This window comes from Xiphophorus maculatus, chromosome 19 (assembly GCF_002775205.1).
Source record: "Xiphophorus maculatus strain JP 163 A chromosome 19, X_maculatus-5.0-male, whole genome shotgun sequence".
Taxonomy (NCBI): Eukaryota; Metazoa; Chordata; class Actinopteri; order Cyprinodontiformes; family Poeciliidae; genus Xiphophorus; species Xiphophorus maculatus.
This window is the reverse complement of record NC_036461.1, coordinates 13327004-13348723: the sequence shown is the minus strand read 5'-3', so window position 1 is coordinate 13348723 and position 21720 is coordinate 13327004. Positions and strand designations below refer to the sequence as shown.

Here is a 21720-nt window from a genome sequence, read left to right as displayed (position 1 = left end):
TAGCTAGCTAGTTTCTCAACAAGAGTAGTCCAAATTAGGTCCCTACAGGTTTGTAATTCCACTGTTTGCTAGACATGATATAGAAACCTCCTGATCACGCTAACAAGCTAAACGTGCTGGGTGGCTGTTGGGCAGCTCATCTCCAGACTGTCAGCTGAGAGAATGACGGTATAGACAGCTAGCTGGGGATCTCATTTGAGCCGGTTAATCAGACGCCGCTGAGCTTTGCGCTTAGGTGGAGTCCCCCTGAGACAAAAGCCTGGGAGACGAGGGAAGTGCAACATCTGACTCTGCCAGGGAAGATGCACCCAAACATGGGGGCTGAGGGAGAAGCTGGCAATCTGTGGGAGTCGGGGCTGTAATTAGGTGCCCTGAGCCTGACACCCACAAGCTTCGAACGAGACTGCCTTCCTACCCTCTGCAAACAGTCGCCTGGACACCTACACAACTACACACACATGTACACTCACAAGTATTTACAGGTACATAATGTATGAAATGTTTGTTAATGAACACGCAACTGGACAGATTATTCTCAGGAGTGCTTACAAATAGTGAAAAAAAAACCCCTAATCTTTCAAAACCCAAAGTGAGGAACATCTTATGATAATGAAATGCTACAATGCTTCTCACCAAAGGAAAGTGTTTCTCCTTTGCTGTAATCTTGTCAGGTACAGTAAATGGAAGCCTTTTCTATGAGCCATTGATGTGATGGTGTGTCTTTTAAGCTTGAAAATGCATAAAGAAATCTTTACTTCTACAAAGAAGATGCTAACTAGCTAAGCTTTCTATGAAGTTTCCAATGTATGCTAATCATGAAGAGTGTGCTTCATTGTTGTACACTGAACAGTAATCCTGTAAAACAGTTTAAAATTTGTTTATTGTAAATGTGAAAACACCACCAAATAAAAATACATATTTTTTGGTATTATGATTACCCTACAATTATAATTTTAAAAGAAATAAGCAGAAAAATGACAAGAGCTAGTTCAATCTAAACTGAATTAAACTACAATGACTATGATTCTTTAAATTTAAGCACCATTTTTTGATTAGTAAAACCTTTTTTCTCTATTTGTCAAAAGAACTGTAATTTTTGGCTTCTTGAAATTTTTATTTAAATTTTTCCATTTTTTTATCACCTGAGCTGGAGTTACAGTGACATCTCTATGATGCAATGCCTTTTAGGCAAGGAACTGCATCGAATAAGCTCAGTGTACGAAGTAGCTGTGTAACATAAACAATAAAACAGTTATTTTTTAACATGCTTTCACCACCAATTACAAAAATAGGTCAGACTTCTGTCCTGCCACGTAGAGATTCAAAGGCATTTGATTTTAAAAGAGTATTGATATGATACTGCTTCAATTTTTTAAATAAAAGAAAGCAAGTTTTGATCATTTTTATATAAAATTGAGTATTTGAACATATTGTTCATTTTAGTTATTTGTAAGAAGATAAAGAATGGTGAACTATCACAATAAATTGTCCACATATAACTGATCTGTGAGAGATGACAAAAAAAGCTAAATGGAGCTAAAGAACTTTGCTAAAAATATTTTTAGCAGAGGAAGTATTCCCATAGCGTTATTTTCACTCCTCCACAAAAAAGGCCTGCTGTATTGGCTTTCATCATCATCTTTAACTGATTACTATTCTGTTTTAAAAACTATATACAAGAACACCATTATAGTTTTTTTTCCCCAAGTCTACCCATATTGAGTGGTAATAAATTATTCATATTAGCAGCAAAGGCGACGTCATGTTTGCTGTTTAAAAGAGCAAGTCATGCAAGATCGAGTTCTACGAGTATTTTATAACAAAAGACGAAATGATTACAAAGTTGACATTTTCATCTGTGATTTGTGCCTTTTATGTGCAATTAGGACGGTTAACACAGCTAGCAACTAAAACAACAGCTTCTATGTGATTTCCATGCTGAATATAGATCCATACCATATTTCTGAATGTTGGCAAAAAAAATTTATCTAGCATGCTCCATAACATATAGAGCTTAAAAACGCAACATAGCTATATATACCATCCTATATTTTGTCCAGCCTTCCTGTCTCAGATTTTCTCAGCCTGAATGAACTGCATACATATCCCGACACATCATGTAAAACAGATTTCTTTTAAAAGCTTTTCTTTTCCTTTTCACATTCCGACTCTAATGTAAAACATCTCACTGAAAATATTAAAATTTAGTCTTCTTCACTCAGCAACTGGGTCCACACTGAAGAGTGGTGTTGCTGATGCGGTCTTGTAGTACTTACGGTAAGTATAGAGCATTTTAGATCCCCTGCACCTCCCAAAAGAAATTTATTTTCTGATTATCTAGTCGTCAGTTTGGGTCAACTTAAGATCGGACATTCTGTGCCACCAACTGATTTTTCTGTGTATCTCTGATTTAATTTTCATTCCAAGCATTTGCTTTGTATGCTGCAAAAGCTTTCTTTGTATGGTAAAGCCCGACACTTCTTAAGGTTGTGATATGATAAGTAAGCATTCATAGCAGATTGAATGACTACCCCTTAAGAACGTCTCCCCGATTCTTCAAACTTGGATCAACTGGACTTTCATCTGCTGAAGGTAACATATTGACTGCCCTAACTACACAACCTCACCTTCAAAAAAGGCTCAACTACCTACTTGGATGAAAAATTTCTATTTCATAAGTAGGGTTGTGTTAAGTATTTCTAAATAAGTGTTCATGTCGGTACACATACAGGAAGTTGCACTAAGGATGCAGCGGCCAAAACATAAGCTTACTTGCCAATAACCTTTCTGCTGTGGACAAAAATAGAAACCAAAAATTCATTCCCGTGAGTCACACAGAGAAAAAAAGACCTTGCTATCTCCACTGCAGAGCCTGTCTCCCCATCTCCCCTGGTCCATGAGAGCAGAACACACTGGAGCGCTGGCTTTTGACCACGGCAATTTTAATCAGTCTTTTTCACACTTCATTGGGAATTCATCGCCGCCTTCCCCCTTCAAACATTGTTTGGGAGAGTTATCAGCAGCAGGCAGCATATCCGGTAATTATACATGCAAGGTAACGCTGGGAGCTGGGCTGAATTTTTCAGCCAAGTGTATGTGCTGCTGAGAACACCGGAAGGTATGACTGCTTCATAATGCTGGGAGTGCAGTGGTCATGACAGAAGAACGCTCTCTGGCAGTCACATCACGAGACCACCTTTTTAGTGGATAAGATAGTAGGGAAAAATAAGTTAAATTCAACTTGATTTGCATTACACTAAGATGTTCCATTAGAATGCCAAAGGTGATATTCGTTAATGTAAATCCAGTTGAATGAATTAAAGCAGATTGCTGTGATACAAAGACAAGCCCACAGCAGATGGAGAGTGTGAGTGTTTCAGCACATTACATATTTGAAAGTGTTGCAGAGGCATGGTGCAAACACTACTCGAGACTAGATTGCTAAAAATTTTGATGGTTCAATGTGATTGTTTACTGTGTGAGTAAGAGGCCAGCTGTTAATATGTTCAGAATACAGAGCCAGGAAAATACAAAAAAATAAAATAAAATAATGCACACAAACAGAACAACACATGCACCAAGTCCACCAGTCAGACACAAGTGGGTGCTCCAGGGGAACACAGCGGTGGAGGCACAACAGTGACTCATCCAAACGGTCACACACGCACGCACATCCTCCGTGGCAGTCAGACTGTCAGATAGCATCACCGCCGCGCCTTTGGAGTACTGTTGACAGGTGTGGCCCGCCAGTCACGCATGCACACACCAGCCAGCCACGTCCTCCAACCCCTCGCCTGACAGGAAGCCACATGTAATAATGCACCCCATTCTCAGACCCCGTGCATTCAACAGAGGCAAAAATGAAAGCCTGTATGTTTTGCCCAGGTGTATGTATGTTTATGTACGCTACATGCATGAAATAATCTGAGGTGTGTCTATGGCATGTCAAGGCCAATCTGTGACGAGGATACAAATATGGAGCTTTGAATAGTGGGCAGAAAGACATTGAGACAGCTCAGGCAATACAGTGAGATGAATACAAGAACACAGAGACTGAGTAATTCTCTCTTTACTTTGTGTGGGTTGTACAATATGGAGTTATATAGGTGTATTATGTATTTTTCTTATTAGAAAATGTCTTAAGAGTGGGGTAGAGCTATTGACACTGCACTCTATGGCTGTATAGAGAGGCTATATATGCAAAGCAAATTTTAAACCAAAGAACTGAGCTTCTGCAAGTGTGAAAACATACAATGCCTTTCAAAGTTACTAAGTCTCCTTGAACTTTTTCACACTTTGGCAAATTATAAATTTGAATATAAGTGTTTTATTGGAATTTATGTCAAAACCTACTAAAAGTTGCACATAATTGTGAAGATTAAAAAAAAGAGAAAAGTCTAGCCTATATATTCAGCCCGTCCTCAGTAAATATGTCTCCTCCAGCTTTGCACATGTACACTACATTTTTGCCCATTCTTTTTTTTGCTAAATCGTTCAGAATCAGATTAAATGGGAAGTATCTGTAAATATCAGTTTTCAAATTAAACCACAGATTCTACAATAGATTTCGGCCTGGACTTTGACTGAGCCATTCTAAGCCATTTCACTATTCAGTTCAAGCTTTATGTATAGGACATGGAATTCTGATGCCAGTCAAAAAGTAAGTGAGCATGTTTTAGATTTCCTCTTGGTTCAACAGACCTAAACCAAATGAACAGTGTTGTTGCGCAACACCCCCCCCCTCCTTTCTGTCTCTACTCTCTCACTCTCGTACTTCCTCTTCTGAGAGGGGAGATGTGCTACCAGCTCTCCATCTAACGGGTTAATTGAGTTTCCTAAATCTGCCGGGATTTACCCTGTCCAGAACTGAAGTAAACTCTGTTTAAGCTGGTTTCGAGAAACGATTCACCTGATTTTTAACGGCCTACATCCAGGTGTCTCACCCTTCTTCCCTCTGTGAATTAGCCAGACTGAGCAGCCTACAGCCAACTAGTTTCACAGAGCACACCTGTTAACGGTCGCTCGTTCTCTTATTTTACAACTTGCATTTGTTATTGAACCAGGTAGGTTTTAGTGACTCGGGCGAGTCCCAAGGATGACGTTTTAAATTTGGGCTACCAGCAACTTAAAAACATTTTAAACTTTTTCCTCTCCAGAATCAAACATCACAGCTATTTTACAACCATCAAAGAACTTTAAGGTGACTCATTAACTGAATGTCCACAACATCTTTTAGATTTTCTTTATGCTAAATATTTTATTAGTAAGGCATTTTTGCAAGGGTCAGTACAGCTTAATTCAGTAGCAGAAATAATCAAATAAGTAAAATCAGTCATCTAGTCTGTCTTTCCCTACTGCTGACTGAGAACTAAAAAAAAGGAACCTTTGAGAGAGACGGACGGAGCTTGACGCCTCGAACCCCAGACCTGGCACGACGACGAAGAAGGTGCTGCAGCAGGAGGAAGACGCCGATCGATGAAGGCCAGGATCTCCGCAGGTCTGATGATGAAGAAGGTGTTGCAGCAGGAGGAAGACGCCGATCGATGAAGGCCAGGATCTCCGCAGGTCTGATGATGAAGAAGGTGTTGCAGCAGGAGGAAGACGCCGATCGATGAAGGCCAGGATCTCCGCAGGTCTGATGATGAAGAAGGTGTTGCAGCAGGAGGAAGACGCCGATCGATGAAGGCCAGGATCTCCGCAGGTCTGATGATGAAGAAGGTGTTGCAGCAGGAGGAAGACGCCGATCGATGAAGGCCAGGATCTCTGTAGGTCTGATGAGCCTCCTCTCCGCATGGATGGTGAGGTCACACAGGACTTGGTGCTGGCAGGAAGGAAGGCACCAGTTCTTCTTCTTTGTCTTTGCCTTTGTCTTCATCTTTGTCTTTGGGGTCTGAACCCAGCCGATGAGAGAAGTGCGATTTGAAGCCACAGGTTGTGGGGCTGACGGGTTGGTCCCCATGGCCGGACAGTCTTCGGCTCCGTGGCCCCGGCTCTTCTTCAGCTGCAGAGTTCTTTGTCCATCTCGATCTTGGCTCGAAGCTGCCCGGAGGATCCAACGAACGGTTCCTCTTTTGCACTCACCTTTTATAGGGTTTCTGACTGCTCAGACAGATGATCTCATATCCATCACTGTCTTACAGACATTTCCTGATGTCTGTGCTAATGTCTCAGGGTTGCTCAACCTCCTATGTCCATTGCCTGCACAACCTTTCACCTACTCTCTAAATAAGGCGTTGATCATCTCTGCTCTCCTGTTAGTTCCTTGCCTTTCACCTTTCACCTACTCTCTACCTCCAACATATCAGTGATGTTTAATTGCAGTTACACCTTTTACACCATTTCAAGTTCAATGTCAAAATCACATTTATATCACATTTATTTTCTTTAGCTTCTTTGATTTAGCATTCATTTATAATTTTATAACCATAACTTATATCACATTTATTTTCTTCAGCTTCTCTGATTTATCATTCATTTATGATTTTATAACCATAACTTATTAATTATACTTATTATAATCTTAATGTGAGTTATTACAGATGTTTTTCTGAAAAGAAACCAAGAATAATACATGATTCTAATTATTTGATGCCAAAGTTACAGTTACTTGTTTTTCTTGTAACTGTTCCCACAAATGTTCGTGTAAATATTATTACAAGTAAACCAATATTAATATAAGTATTTTACTTTGAATCTTATCAAATTACCCAAAATGTTTTAGATTTCATTCTTTAAAACTTTCATGATTTAAAATAAGAAATAGTCTCAGCTATTTTTTATAAATCTGCAGGCTGGAACTTACTTCCTCTTTTTCCAGGAAACCTGCTTTTCTTGCTTCATGACTCTCTCTGACTGACTATGATTTCTTATGATTAAATAGAGAAAAGTAGAATTAAAGCAAAGTTTGCATGAGACAAAAACAACACACACAACCAGATTTATTTTATTGACACTTAAGTCTACTGTTGGGCCTAGATATCACTTGAGTGATTCATTTTAAAGATAACTTTATTTATTATTACTGTTAAACTAAAATCTCCAGCATGGGGAAGTGGGATGAGCTCGGATTTTCTTGACAACAGGTATTGAGCCCTAATATGAGACATCTGCCTAACTTGATGACTTGAGATAATTCAGCTGTAGTGCAGCAGGAACATGACTGTAACACAAAGGACACAGACTTTTGAGGACTGGATAAGGTCAGCCCATGTAACTGTCTGCTAAGAGATGAACCTCTGTTCTGGTCTCAAGTATTTTGCATCATCTTAAGGCTTTTCGTCCTGGATTGCCCTGCAATTAGAGCCATACATCTTCATATCATCTCTGACTAACAGCATGATTCTTTCATAACTTTGTTTTACTGGTTTGGGTCTGACCTGACTATTCTTATTATCCAAGACCTTGCTGTGTCCACTACCTGACTTGAATCAAACTGCAAATGTAACCTCTTATGGCTTTCCATTGACAATTCTCAGTTTATTAATGGATTTTATTTAGGGGTATCAGAGTAAATACATATGTGAGCCACATTTTTTTAGATTTTTACATGTGAACTTTAAATGTGGCTGTAACCTCTCAAATTGTGAGAAAGTTCTAAAGGTATGAATGCTTTTACAACGCATCGTACAGCAAAGCAGCACATCAAAGCAGGAGGCCAGTACCATAAACGGAGCTTGAAAGTCTGAATGAGCTTGCTACCTGTATCACTATTCATTGCTCACTCCTAATTAGAGGTCCATATGTTTGGAGGGAGACACAATAGCGTGTAAACACTCACAAAGGCGCATGCAACACATCCAAACACATGAACAGATGGACAAAACGCACACACACAGACATTCAAACACAGACAACAGCCACCCACACCCGTGCACAGCCCTCAGAACACACACACACGCCCGCACACACACAGACGTATACAGCCCACTCTTCTGCCTTTAAGTAGTCTCGTCCAGTTACTACAAAGCCCACCAGGAACTCTTTGCAGATCAAATAATCATGCCTTCCATCTGTTTCCATTTCTCTGCATTAGCTTAGCAAAAGGCACCCCATAGAACATGTTAAGAAGTGCTGCAGCCATTGGTAAAATAATGATTTCTTTCTCAGCCCACAGCTCCTCACAATCTCCATCCAGAGCCGATCCAGCGACAAGGAGTAGATATGTTCAGTCCTTACAGCCTTCTACAATGTCATCTCGACGCAATATATCGTAGGGCTCAACACTTAAATGAGCTTTTAATAGCATATGAATAGTTATTTTGATGCTGTTATGAAATACACTTTAGGTTATGGAGCAAAGTTACATCTCATAAATGTTTTCATGAATCCTTTTGGGACCTCTTTGATTTAGCTTCGCTGCTTTTGCAGTGAGAAAAGGAATCACTTCCTATTCCTGTATCTTTTCTTCTTTGACTAAGCAAGGGTGTATAATCTATTAATTTGACATGTTCAATTACTAAGACGGCCTGAAAAGACATAATGCACAAACTGTGGGATAAAAATGAGTAAGTGAAAATGATAATTTCACCATCTTCCTCACACAGCGAGGTGGGAAGACGAGATTCAGCCTGCGAGAGAGTAAGTGCCATCTCGCCATTGAGCCGAGGCAGAGTGGCGGTGGTGATGTCGTTCAGAGGGTGAAGGGGGGGAGATGTTTGGTCTCTGTTATGCAAGATGGAAATGAGTTTGCCACGGTCTGCTGTAGCCAAGCTATTCTGGAGCGACTCACATCGGAAAACGCTGGGCCGAGCAGGAAAATTAGGTCACATACACGGGGCAAGGCAGAGCTGTCTTACTGGGAGGGGGGAGCGAGCTAGCGAGCAAAACGGCGGCGAGGGCTAAGACTAAAGAAGCAAAACGTGTTGCACTATTTATTCAGGGCAAGGGGCTGCTCAGATTTGAGTAAAACGAACAAGATGCTGGAGCTTAGAGAGGAGAAACCAAAGAAGCGTTTTAACAGAGACCTGGCAATGACCTGAATACATAGCAGCAATGGAAGGGGGAAGCGAAGAGCTGGCTCTGAGTGCTTAGCTTCATATTTCTCCTGCATTTTGCAGCAGATCACACTATATTCTATGACTCTGTTGCCTGTGTAAAGAAAGCGATGCTGACACAGAGGATCTGATTTATTATGCATGATACTGTGGGGCACAATTGGTGAGGAAGAATGAGAAGCGATGGCATCCTCCTTGTTAACAGTAAATATGCGGTCCATCCATCTCGTTAACCACTGAACTGAGATAAAGAAGGGAGGGAAAAAAACTTACACTGACATCCTTTCCTCCCTCCTCACTGTTATATTTGGACTAATCATACAATTGAACAGGGAAAATCCTGGTACAGGGAATTGGTTAGGAATGAAGAGGGAGATGCAATGCAGTTAGAACTAGAGCGAAAGAATTGACAAGGAGGGTACAAAGGGAGACAATGAGGCAAAGGAGGAGCTGCAGAGAGAATATGTGAGCGTGCAGGGCCAGAAACAAGACAGACATGCTATGATAAAGGTAAGACAGTGGGAGCAGAGGACAAGCAGTCATGGGAGAGCATTCCCAGCTGTAACTAGAAGACCCAGAGGTGCACTGTCAGCACTTTCAGGAGACCACTTCTGAGGCGACCTGCAGGTGGAAGGTGGAAATGCCCTACTTTCAGGAGTGCCTACGAACAAACTCACACCTTCCAAGCATCCACAGGAGACTCGTGTACTTAGCTTACAAATGAACACACTACGATTATGATACATGTTCCAAACCACCTTGTTTCTACACTAATTTTATCTCTAACAATCTTGGTGAGGTTACATGAGCGATTTGGAAAGTTAAAAGAGTGCTGTTTAATACCATACTGTGGGTCACTACAATTTTGATTTGCTGAATTCTTTATTATAGTACAATTCTTAATGGGGTATGGTAACCAACAAATTCAGAACATTTTGGAAATGACCTACACTGATTAATCTTCTGCTGTTCCGGAAATCCTTTCCAGGTGGGCAGTGAAGCTGTTATTTTAGGAGGTAGGTCATTTCAGTATGATGAATGTGCCGATTCATCCTCACAGAGCACATAAGAAACTGAAGCTGGAGATTTTAATAATAAAACTACAGCAACAGTTGCACTGTTCATATATTAGAGATTTAGTACGATAAAACATGACTTATTACTAAAGAAGCTTTCATCATGGAGTGGAATTATTGCCGAAATTATCATGGTCCTGCAACTAACAGGGAAAGCTACAGAAGCACATCTTTTATATTAAGAAGCACTGTTACAGCCTACTTTATTGATTGTTATTACTAAGAGCATGAAGCCTTGTGGGCTGATTACAGATGGTTTATTTTTTTTATTCACCTCAACAGTAACACAGACACTGAGAAAATGTTGGCATCTTTATTATTAGACTGTGACTCTTCCAATCCTCTGCCCAATCCTTTGTGACGAGTAGAGTGTGTGTAATTACCTAATAAGCTTGTATTATGGAGATTCAATGTTTATTCTAATGAAAATTTGGCATTTCTAAAATACATTTTCTTTGCTTAGAGGGCAATAAACAGCTTCTTAACACATTACGGCCTCCTGTCAAAATGCCCAATATATATACTGTTTGAAATTAGTTAACTGGGCTAACCTTAAAATAATGAAGTTACCACTGACTGAAAAATGCAACACTGATTTACTCAAAACCCTGTAGGGTTACGGAAATCTTTTTTATGGCAGTTTTAGATAGAGTAGTCCTTTACTTAGCAGATAAAATATTGATAGTTTGACTTTTTGGGTCAATATCCCGTGGAAAAGACCAGGACTGTGCTCATCAGAAATGGCAGCTAATTTTCAAGCTTAAATTGACCAAAAATGTGTTGAAAAGGTAATTGACCGTAAGCTGCTCAACCTCCTTTGACTTACACCTGGATCATTTGTGTTTTAACACCTTCCAGATTGGTACTGGCATAGTTAGCATACAGAACAAGTTACACATAAAATCAGATCAAATTTTGTAGCATCAACAATGTAACACCAAGACCTCAATGTTTGTTCATCGGTTCCTGAAACATATGTGAAACACAAATGTGACTCTTCTGAGTACTCCTCTGTCTATTTAGAAAGATGTTGTCCTATATGTGGCCATCATTTCAGAAACTGTGTGCTCCAAGTCCTTCATAAAAAGTACTAATACTAGTCTTGGCTTGTGGGGTTTAGGCACCCAAAAGACTTTTTATAGTGGAGCGCCCTTATCCAAATGATTAACAGGTGAAAGGTCAACTGCATGACAGCTCTTCTTCATTTTAGGTATCATTTCTAAACACTCTATAGTTAAATTAGTTGAATTTTTCCAACTTGCTGGTTCTAACCTCTAAATATTGTTTACACTTTTGGATATCAGCTATTCTTTTTAATAGATGTATCTAGTAAAATTATTAAAAATCTGTGCTTTGTGTATTTAAAAAGGATGTACTTAAAAGGGGTGCATTTTTTTAACCAAGATTTTATGTATTATTTTACAAAGTCTACTACACAAAGCTAATGTACAGAATGCAACCCAGATGCAACATTATCACCGCTTATGTTAGCATTAACAACTAGATTGCAGATTTTTAAGAATTCTTTTCAAGACACTTTCACACATTTCTTCCCTAAAAGTATGAGAACAAATCTTATTGCGTTCTGAGTAAGATAGTCCTTTATTCCTTCCCACGGCTGCAGTCTAAAAGATGGAAGAGCTCATATCTTTGCATTACCGTAATAATCACAATATGAGTACCTACTGAATAAAATTTAATTTCTAATTTGACTGGTTGCATGTTGCTGCCCACCTTTAGTCTGAGCTCTTTTCAGTGAAGAATCAAATCAATATGGACAATTCTAACAGCACATAAACCTGTGAAATTATAAGGTTAGAGATCAGCACTTAGCTAGACTCAATGAGGCTAATAACCACAGAGCATGCCAGAAACCTAGGTGTCATAAAGGACTTAGATCTACATTTAAATAACCAATAACATTGATAAATCAACCCTTGATTGTCTTAGAAATATTTTCAGAATATTTTTAAGACAGGATAAAAAGACAACTGCATGTTTTTATTTTAAGTAGTTTAGATGTGATTGTAACTAGTCTTTACCAGCCTCTGTAATAAAATCAATCAGGCTGCTGCTGCTCATCAAAAATGCTGCTGCCGGAGTCCTGACCCACACCAAGGAAATTGATCATGTCACACCAGTGCACTTTCTGTGTTTTTAAGAAGGAAAGACTTTAAAAACACTCTATAAGACATTGAATGGTATTGGGCAACAACAGATTTCAGAGCTATGTAGTTTTGACCATAAAGTCATTAGGAATCTCCTTAATGAGTTCACCATGACAAGAAGAGAAAGTAGCATTTAATCTTCAACTCTGGAACAAACTTTCTGAAAATGTGCATTTTGCTGGAGTTTTAGTTAATTTATCCTTGGACTGAAAATATTAATGCAGCTTTTCCATGAAGATAACTTAATTTTATCAGTTCATTTTGAAGCAGTCACTCTTTGTTTTCTTTTTATGCTTAAATTTTTTTAATGAAATGAATGTCATTATTGTCTTTAATGTACTTTATTTTTCTTTCGTTTATTTTCCTGTAAAGCACTTTAAATTACTTTGTATGAATGGGGCTATACAAATAAATTTGCTATGCCTAATTAATTTACTGTCGACTGCATCTCTGACAAATAGTTGACAACAAAGAACGTGCTTTTAGTAGGAGCCCATTTTATCCAAACTTACAGGGCTTTTTACATTCAGAAAGGCCTCAAACAATGAAAATAAATCAAAAGTTAGCGCTTGACAAAATCCTGTTCACATTCGAGTTTGATTTTCTAAGCTGGTCAAAGCTCGGCATAAACACTAAGTGGTCAAATTGAATCTAAATCATTGTTGCCCAAACAAAAGCTGTATGTTCACGAAGCAAAGCTATTGATCTGGGCTGTGTTTCCCATGGGTCTCTGTGGAAGTCTGCCTGCGTGTCAATATTTATGCATTTATGTCTGTTTATGTTCCAACTGTTGCCAGCGCTTGGTTCAACTTGAATATTTGCATGCATTTATGTGAAGTTGCCTGCGCTCCACGAGCCCATTTGTCAATATGTGTGTTTGCGTGCGCGCGTGCAATGCGCAGTCAGTCCTAAAGAGGGGCCGCGCTGCTGTCATGCGATGACACCTCTCATTTGCTGCTGTCCCGTGAAGCGGAGCTGAAGGCAGAGGTCAGGCCACCCTCACAGAGACACTGCAGCTCAGAGCACATCATGTCTGCCTGCCTCGCGGAGCCGCGCGCGAGCGCTAGCGCGCACGTATTCTTGCACTTAACGATCACAAGACCCTCATTTGCATACACACGAGCACAGATGTGTGCTTGTTCGAGCTCCACAAATCATTTAGATTTTCAATTAACTGCGCTTCTTTGACCTTCAACACACACCCCCAAAACTCCACAATGATAACATACTATTTTGTCATAAAAAATATGTTTTTCTATCATCACTTTGAGCATGCTCAATGTAAGCATAACCTTGTATTAGTAACTCTCTGGAATCTTCTTTATAAATGAAATGCAATATACAGTGCCTCAATCGGTAATAAACCTCTGTCCCAACACAACCAGCCTTCTCCCCCTTCCCACTCCTGTAAGCCATCCATTTGTCTTGACCGGTGTCACATGTCGTCATCAATTCCCCATTAGACAGAATAATATTCACCCAATATTGCCCGCGTGTGACTGGGAGATTTCAGAGTGATCAAAACCGACAAATCGGATTTACGGTGCTCGCATAAATGAACAGACTGAGCCCTCCCTCATTGCCCTGTTGAATAATGGATGCCTGTTTGGTAATCATTTTCCAATATCGCAGCGCTTTTACACAAGCTCGGCCTGTCCTGTTCTTTTGGTTTTAGTTTCCTTTCTTTTGTTTCTCTATGGTGGATCTGTGTGCCTCTTTGACCTGATGAGTCTGGGGACGAGTTGAACTCTCAGTGATGACGCTCAGCTGATAGCGTCATTACTGAGGAGGCGGGTGTTGTTATCACTGAAACATCTCCTTTTATGATTCATGTTATCATTGTCTAGAGAAACAAAAGGTCAGATGGTTCTGATGCTACATCTGATTCAATCGCAAAACTTTTTCCAGACTTTTTGCTAAAAGTACAAATCCATTTGGACATACCGGAATCACATTTAGAGAAAACCAAATAAAACAACCTGAAGACACTTAGCAAGTATGCACGATAAACAAAAACAACACCACAGTAGGCTAACATTAATTTCCTTCTTATGTGTTGTTATGATATTTTTAAAATAAATTATATAATTCTAAATGATCAGGTTAATTCCGACATCAAAAGTGCAACAAAATAAACAAGACACTGATATTTGGTAGGCCTAATAATAAATTCATATCACAAGACACCTTGTCACAAAGTTATTTGATATTTTTGCCTTTTATTTCTTACATAGATGTTATTATAAAGGTAAGACAGTGAAAAGATGATTATTCAGGATCCTAATATAATAAATGCAGCAGTATTTCTAGTCAAAGTGAAATCTCCTTAAGCATCATGTCAATTTGTTTATCAAAATAAATAAAAGCCAGTGTTAGTAACTGGAGGAGAGTATTTTAAGCTGGATGTCTGTTATCTGTTTTTGAGACTTTTACATTAAAGAAAGATAGTTGCCTTACTGTACTGACCGATGAGTGTTAAACTGAACAGTTAAGCTTTGTGAACAACTAACGTTCTATTGTGGAAATGCATAAACAACTTCTGCATAGATTCCAGATTCTTTAAAACACTGTTTATTATTTTTGACATCGTCTTGACTTTTTTTTTTTTTTTCAAAACACTTCATCAGCAACTGATTTTCCGGGTATGTTTGTGATTTAGAAAACTGAAGTCTGACTTCAGCATATAATCGGCCACAGCAAGCATTAAAAAAAATACTGGCTTTTCTAGTGTTGCCCCAATCAGTGAGTAAGTGATTGAAACCAGACTATTTTCCCTTGGTTGGTAATTTGATAGAACAAATGTTGAAAATTCTGTTTTTCAATGTACTATGTGGTTCTTTATTTGAAACTACCGTTGCTATAAAAAAAATAATTACTATATTTCAATTGTTCCTTGATTGGATATACATTTAAGATTCAATATTGAGTATTCAAAGAACATTTTAAACATTTCTATGCATTAGTTTGGAATATGTCAAATCGCAATCATAACCATATTAGTGAGCACAACATCACAATAGCAAACAATAACTGCAATCTAATATTTGAGAATGTATTATTTTTTTAAGTCGCGCATTCACATTTTGCACATTTGTAATACATTTACCAAATGGATGAATTCAACTACCCATATTTCCCACGTCAGATTTATATTTTTTGTGTCTAAGAAATTGTATAAGAAAGCTAAAAACTTCCCCAAAAATGTAAGTTAATCGTAATCGATTTCACAATTTTTAACGAAAGTAAGGAAATTGAATTTCACTGATATCAGTATAGAAAGTGATAAATTAGCTCAGTTTTATACTTCTTGTAAAATCTGATTAAAATGGTACAACTCTGCCCCCTGCTGACCATATAACTCAGGTGTGCCTTCAGTGAACATTAGTAAGTGTGTACAGTCTCTTGTTTCAGACGAAACAAGGTCAACATTTTTCGCAGATGTTTTTCTTTTTTTTTTCCTCCTAATATTTGCAAATGGCTAGCATTGTTCCGTTTCATTTTCTATCATTTATGATTATGCAACCTTGAGGTTATATTAAATGTTGTGCTAAACCTTAATGTAATCCTATGACACCAACGCAATCAGACTCGTGTTCCCTGCTCTGATGATATCATAGCACCGTTCTGCTCAGCTTCTCCTGAGCTCGTAATTTTCTTCAAGGCACAGTTGTGCTGCTAATGGGAAGAGGCCAAAGCAGGTTATGAAAATCTTTATTTACAGCTAGCTGCCAGGCTGTGTGAAGTAGGTCACAGCATCTCCTGAAATGGAACGAACCTTGCTCACACCGTTTAATACTTTTCTTCTGGCGGCTCGCAGCTTCTCAAAGGCTCCAAAGGGAAAGACACAAATGCTTTTCAGTCCAACTCAGCAAGGGCATCTTGTGTCTACTTGTAATATATATATAAAAAAACATGCTCATCTGCAGAAAACACAGGGTTTTTTTCAAAGATAATAAAAACACGAGAAATTTGTGAATTTCTCTGTTGCTCTAAATACTTAGTATTCAACTGGTTGGGTTTCCACAGCAGGTGAACAACGTATCCCCTGAATGTTATCAAACCATAAAAAGGAGCTGAGCTGCACAGCCTGGTATTAATCAGGATGCTGCCATACATCAAATGATCTCCATGGCCTGCAGATAAGGCAGGTTAATATAAAGCTACTGGAGCCTCGTCGGGGCACTTTATGCTCATCATCACACAGTCAGACATCTGCAACTTATACAACATGTCAGACGCTCCTGGAAAGGTGTGTAGCCAGTGAAGTCCCCCTGTGGTGATGGATGCCTGTGGGAGGCTGTTATGCCACAAGGTGAAAATGTCCATTAATCAGCTCCACTTCCTTCACTGCCTTGGCTTTCCCATTACCAGCACACTCCAAGCACCCTGATTGGTTTTTAATTGGCCTGCCCGCCAGGAGATAGATCACGTTTTCCCCGAGGAAAAGAACAAAAACGAGTGTGTTTGTGTGTATGTGTGAGAGACGGGGGCACCTGTGATTTTTCTGGAGGAATACCCTCATAGAAAGAACAGTCAATCCATTACTTATTGTATACAAATAAAAGCTTAAATCAAGGCATTGGCTGGTAGCTGGTATAAGGGTATGTCAATGTTGTTAACTACAACAGTTACACAGCTGTTGTAGTTCTACAACTACAATCTTAAAATTGTTGGAACTTCTTTTGATAAAATGTCAAAGAAAATCCTGAGGTAAACAGAGGGTTTTTTTCTTTCGTTATTCACAGTTTAAAGAGTTAGGCAGTGTTTCCCCTCCATGACACGTCACTGTGCATTGCTAGCTTAAAGAAGGCTCCAGAGGGTTTTCTGCACTTACAAGAACAACAAATTCAGTTGCTTGGATACTTTTCGTAAAAGTGTCACGATGTGGGAATCATTTTCATTATGTTAACTATGTTTTAAAACACAGTAGCATCTTTGTTAAGCAGTAGAGTGCAGACTGGCTATGCAAATAAATAACCCATCTATTTGCTTATGTTTGAGAATATTTTTGATAATGAAAAACACAAAAAGTAATGCTGTGGGAACTAAAAGAAAAGTAGCGGAAGTAGCTTCTTTTAAGCATCCAGCTGCAGGCTAGGTGCCGGAGCAGGTGGCCTTACTAATTAGCTAACTAATATGGGCTTTGTCTTCAAAAGGGTATGCTATTCTGTACAATAAGCACTTAAACATCAATGAATTTTTTAAAAAGTGTTTCATTTATATTTTTGGACAGGTCTGGGTTCAAATCAAATTAACAGACTTTCAGATATTGCTCTAATGGCAAAAATCAAAAGTTATTTATCAGCACATGTAGAATAATGGTTGTTTAATTTTAAAATGTTTATTTTTTTATTTGAAATCTTGAAACCATGGTGTTTTTTTATCAATATCATCGTTAACAGGAATATCATACTGGCCCACACCTAAGTTAATTCATTAGTATTTATCATTAAAATGGAAGGAAAGACTCTGTTTCAAAATTACCTAATTATTGTTTTTTCAACTACTTCAATCCAAATCAAGAGCTTGGATCAGAATAAGGAATATACCATAATTAATAATGTGTATACTGGCAGGCGCAGCAGGAGTGTATGTGTGAAGGACGCAGGAGCAGCTACATCTTACACTGAGTAGATGTCAGTATTGACAATATGTCTGCTCAAATAGATCATTCTTCTCTACACCCTAGCGTGACCATGTCACTGAGACTGATTGGAAGACCACATTGATTCCCTTCAGTATCTCCACATGCACATTTACAAAGTCGGTGTAACGACAAGCAGGTCCTACTGGCCTTCGCAAAATTACTCATAAAAACAAAAATGAGTATTTAAACCTCTACAAATATTATTTTAAAGGAAAAATAACTACAGAGGGGTAAAGTAGAATATAAGCCATCCCACAGCAAGGAGCCAGGATCATCAGCTCTGCACTAGAGTGATTCAGTGGTGTGGAGCTGAAAGAAGCACAGTCTGGAACTGCATCTAGTACCAGCAAGTCTTACTCTAAGGGACTAGGAAGTTTTCCACTGCATCTAAGGTTTATTTCAGACTAAATAACATTTTGTTTGTCTTTTACAGAAATTATTTTGTAAAGCTAATAAACTGTATATGTAAATAAGTCTCTTCAATTTTGAATATGTCAGCTATTAGATGTTACATCACAATGATCATTAAAAAGAAAGTGTACGGGGATTAGAGATCCACCAATCTGACTTTTCCTGACCTCTACTGATTTCAGGTTTTCTTGTCTGAAGCCCTTTTCCGGCTTTAAATAAACTAAAAAAAAAGTTAACTAAAGTACATGTTGTTGGTTGATGCTCCCACCAGAAACCGTAGTTTTGGTGCATTCAACAAACATGGAAAAAAAAAAAGATTTTTCAGAAGTAGACCTGATGTCCATTCGGGAGGGAAAAGTGGCCAAATCTGATAATCAATTCTCTGGCAGATTGATTGGCACATCACTAATGAGGATCACACTCATCTTAAATGATGGTCTTCTTCCAACCAAACCGATGCTAATCAAACAAAAAAGGAAAAAATGTCCCAGTGGCTTCCCCTTCATTTACTTTTGGTGTAATTTACAGTTTAAAGAAATTGAAAATGTACTTTTCTTATAATAATATCATTCATTAACACTGATTGCATGCAGCAGCGGTTCAGAATATTCAGAAAATTTATGTTGTTGAAGAACAGTCTTTCATGCTTTATTTTATCATGTATTTACAGTCACATTAAGTTGAAGTGCTCAGGCATGCCAGACAAGTAGACTTATAATGTTTCTCACCATCTGACCCATCCTTGTCAGTTGCATAAAGGGGATCCCCACGAGGCTTTTTACTGCTAAAGGACTCTGCACTTTTCCTCACAGTAAGAGTGAACAGTGCATCTTATAACCCAATGGTTCAATCTTGCACCGAGTTTCTTCCTGGCTCCAGCTCTAACCAGACCGTTATGATTAACAGGGGCTGGGTCCGTTTGCTGTTATTCCACAGCAAGGGAGAGAAAGAGAGATGAGCAGAAACGGCAGGGAGGGAGTTCCTGCGACGTTGGACCTGGTAAGACCCAGGTAGCGTGCTTTCCCACTATAATTTAATCACATTCAGCTGTCTGCCTGTCCTTGGCTCAGCTCAGCATAGCACATCAGGCACTGCGGTGGCACAAACACGAGCATTCCCAATAACAAGCAAGACATCGCCTTCCTCTCGCATCTTTAAGAAGATCCCGGAGAACACGGCTTCACATCCCGCCGACCAGCTCATGTCAGTCTTTGTACACACATGGAGGGAAACTGAACTAAATACACCAACAATCATTGTTACAGTCTGATGAAACAGCGATGAAAACATTACCTCAACATATAAAGCGTCTTCCCTACAATTTAATGGACACTCCGGGTAAAATATTACTGAAAACCGTGACGAAAGGATAAAATTCTTTGTGTATCGCCAGAAGTCTCCAACCTCTTGATTATGCTGTTTGTTGACATGAAGAGCACTTAGTTGGGCGCACTTTGCGCTCAAGCATTGTTATGTGTCCTGATAGAAAAGAGGCAAGTTGTATTGCATCGCTGTAAATACCACCCACGGGAGCACACACAACATCAGCACTGTACTTTCCTTAAGACTAACTCCCAAAACAAGCACAAAACAGAGACAAAATGGACTTGTGCATGAGCTATGCCAGCCATGTAACTCAAATACAGAACCTACCGTTATTTGAAGCCAAATGGTTTCATCTAAACTTTTTTTTTTTTTTACAGTTTCCTCCTTGTCCAACTTTTTAGTTTATCTCCATTACTTCAGATGCATAGGCTTGCACTTAAAGTGACTGAAAACTTAAGGAATTTGCACAATTTTAAACAATCAAATGTTCTAAAACACAAACATTTGTATGTTGGTATTTTATTAGTTCTTAGCAGAATTTTAAGAGCTTGATGACAAGAAAAGCTCATTCTAAGTTTGGATTGCCAGAATTACCCGCACCAGAAGAAGAAAAACTTCTAGAACTTCTCTTTAAATTAGCACTAGTATCATCAGAATTTGACTGCCACAGATTGAAGAAGACATTTTCTGTTTTTAGAGCACAAATCACTGTCAGGAGCTGACTGTTCCCATGAACTACAAGAAACCACATACAACAATCCCAGTCTAACAGACAGCACATGGAAGGACAAAGTGTGGCAAGCGGAGTCCAGTATCAGCCAACAACAATGGAAAAGACGCAAAATGCCATGAGCAAAGCAGAAGGTACCTACCAACTGCAGTCGTGTCTTTAAACTTTTCCTCCTCCTCTGCTATTATTTCCCTTTATTTCACTCCCAATGAATTCCCTTACTGAGCTCACTGCAAAGTTCTGCTCTCCTCTTGCATGCAAATCATTTTTCACGACTTGAGAGATGACTGTGGGAAGGAGAGAGAGCAGGAGAGAGAGAGAGAGAGAGAGAGAGAGAGAAGAAGAGAGTGTGAGCGGAGGCAGAAAGGATGACAGAGGGGCGGAGGAGTGGAGATAATGGTTGGGAGGCAGACGACCAATGGGCCTGGAGCCTAATGGGGAGGAAAAGAGAAAAAAAAAAAAAAAAAAAAAAACAGGAATCAGGACACACCAATGAGGCGCAGCCTGGAGAGGGAGCACAGTCCGGAGGAGAGGAGACTGAGAGAAAGAGGGAGCTCGCATGGAGAGATAGAGATGGAGGGAGGGAGAGAGAGAAGAACCATGCATAGAGGATGAGCACGGCAGGAGGAGAGAGGCAAGAATCCCAGGCGAGATGGAGAGGCTGCAGATCAGAAAGAACAAAAAGAAAAAGACAGAGAGAGGAAGGAAGGAGCTGACTTACCCGGGTACAGCCAGTGGCATCCTTCACACACTGCCTTCCAGACTCCACACACACATTCACCCACCCGGTGATAGAGGCGCACGCCGTGCTGCCGCTGAGACCAACCAATAGCAAAAACAACAAAGGAGAGGACTGCCAGAGCCGACTGGTATACCCTAAAGCAATTGTTCCTGTGCGCGTGTGTATGTGTGTGTGTCAGGGGGAGAAACTGGGGGGGTGTACGAGCATGTGTTTGTGCAGAGAGAGAGAGACAGCTGAAGGAAGCTGTATCGCTCCGTTCTTGGTCCTATACAAGCTGAACTGCTTCCCTCCTCTCTATCTAATGTGTATCTGGCTCTTCTCTGTATACTCGGCATGTATGTATCCTCCAACACCCTCCCGCCCCTGCGCTCCCTCTGCCTGCTAATGCACCCTCCCTTCCCCTTCTTATACATTTATTCAGGGCTGCAGACTGTCTGCTCTCAGAGTCAGATCTTCCCACGGGGAAGAGATGGAGGGGAGGAAGGGTAGAGAGTGAGGGAGAACAGAGCAGGGCTGGAGCCATGTGGAACATCTTCGGTGCATTCATTTTAAATGCACACATTTGTGTGAGAAATCAGGTTCAGTTCAGCTAAAGTGCATAATGTTAAGACCAGAGTGAAGAATCCT

The 21720-nt window shown here is 39.5% G+C and overlaps 1 protein-coding gene across 7 annotated transcripts in view; it reads right to left on the bottom strand.

Annotated features, from left to right (window-relative positions):
• myt1l (myelin transcription factor 1 like) overlaps positions 1-21460 on the bottom strand; it is a 125568-nt gene extending 104108 nt beyond the window's left edge. For 2 of the 7 annotated variants that reach the window (XM_023352844.1, XM_023352842.1), the window contains exon 1: positions 20494-20752. The gene's annotated coding sequence lies outside the window, so the exon portion shown is untranslated. Of the gene's footprint in view, positions 1-19023; positions 19145-20493; positions 20756-21072 lie in introns of those variants that run through there. The other 5 variants (XM_023352838.1, XM_023352840.1, XM_023352837.1 and 2 more) reach the window with 5 other exon arrangements.
• Positions 21461-21720: the final 260 nt, after the last annotated feature.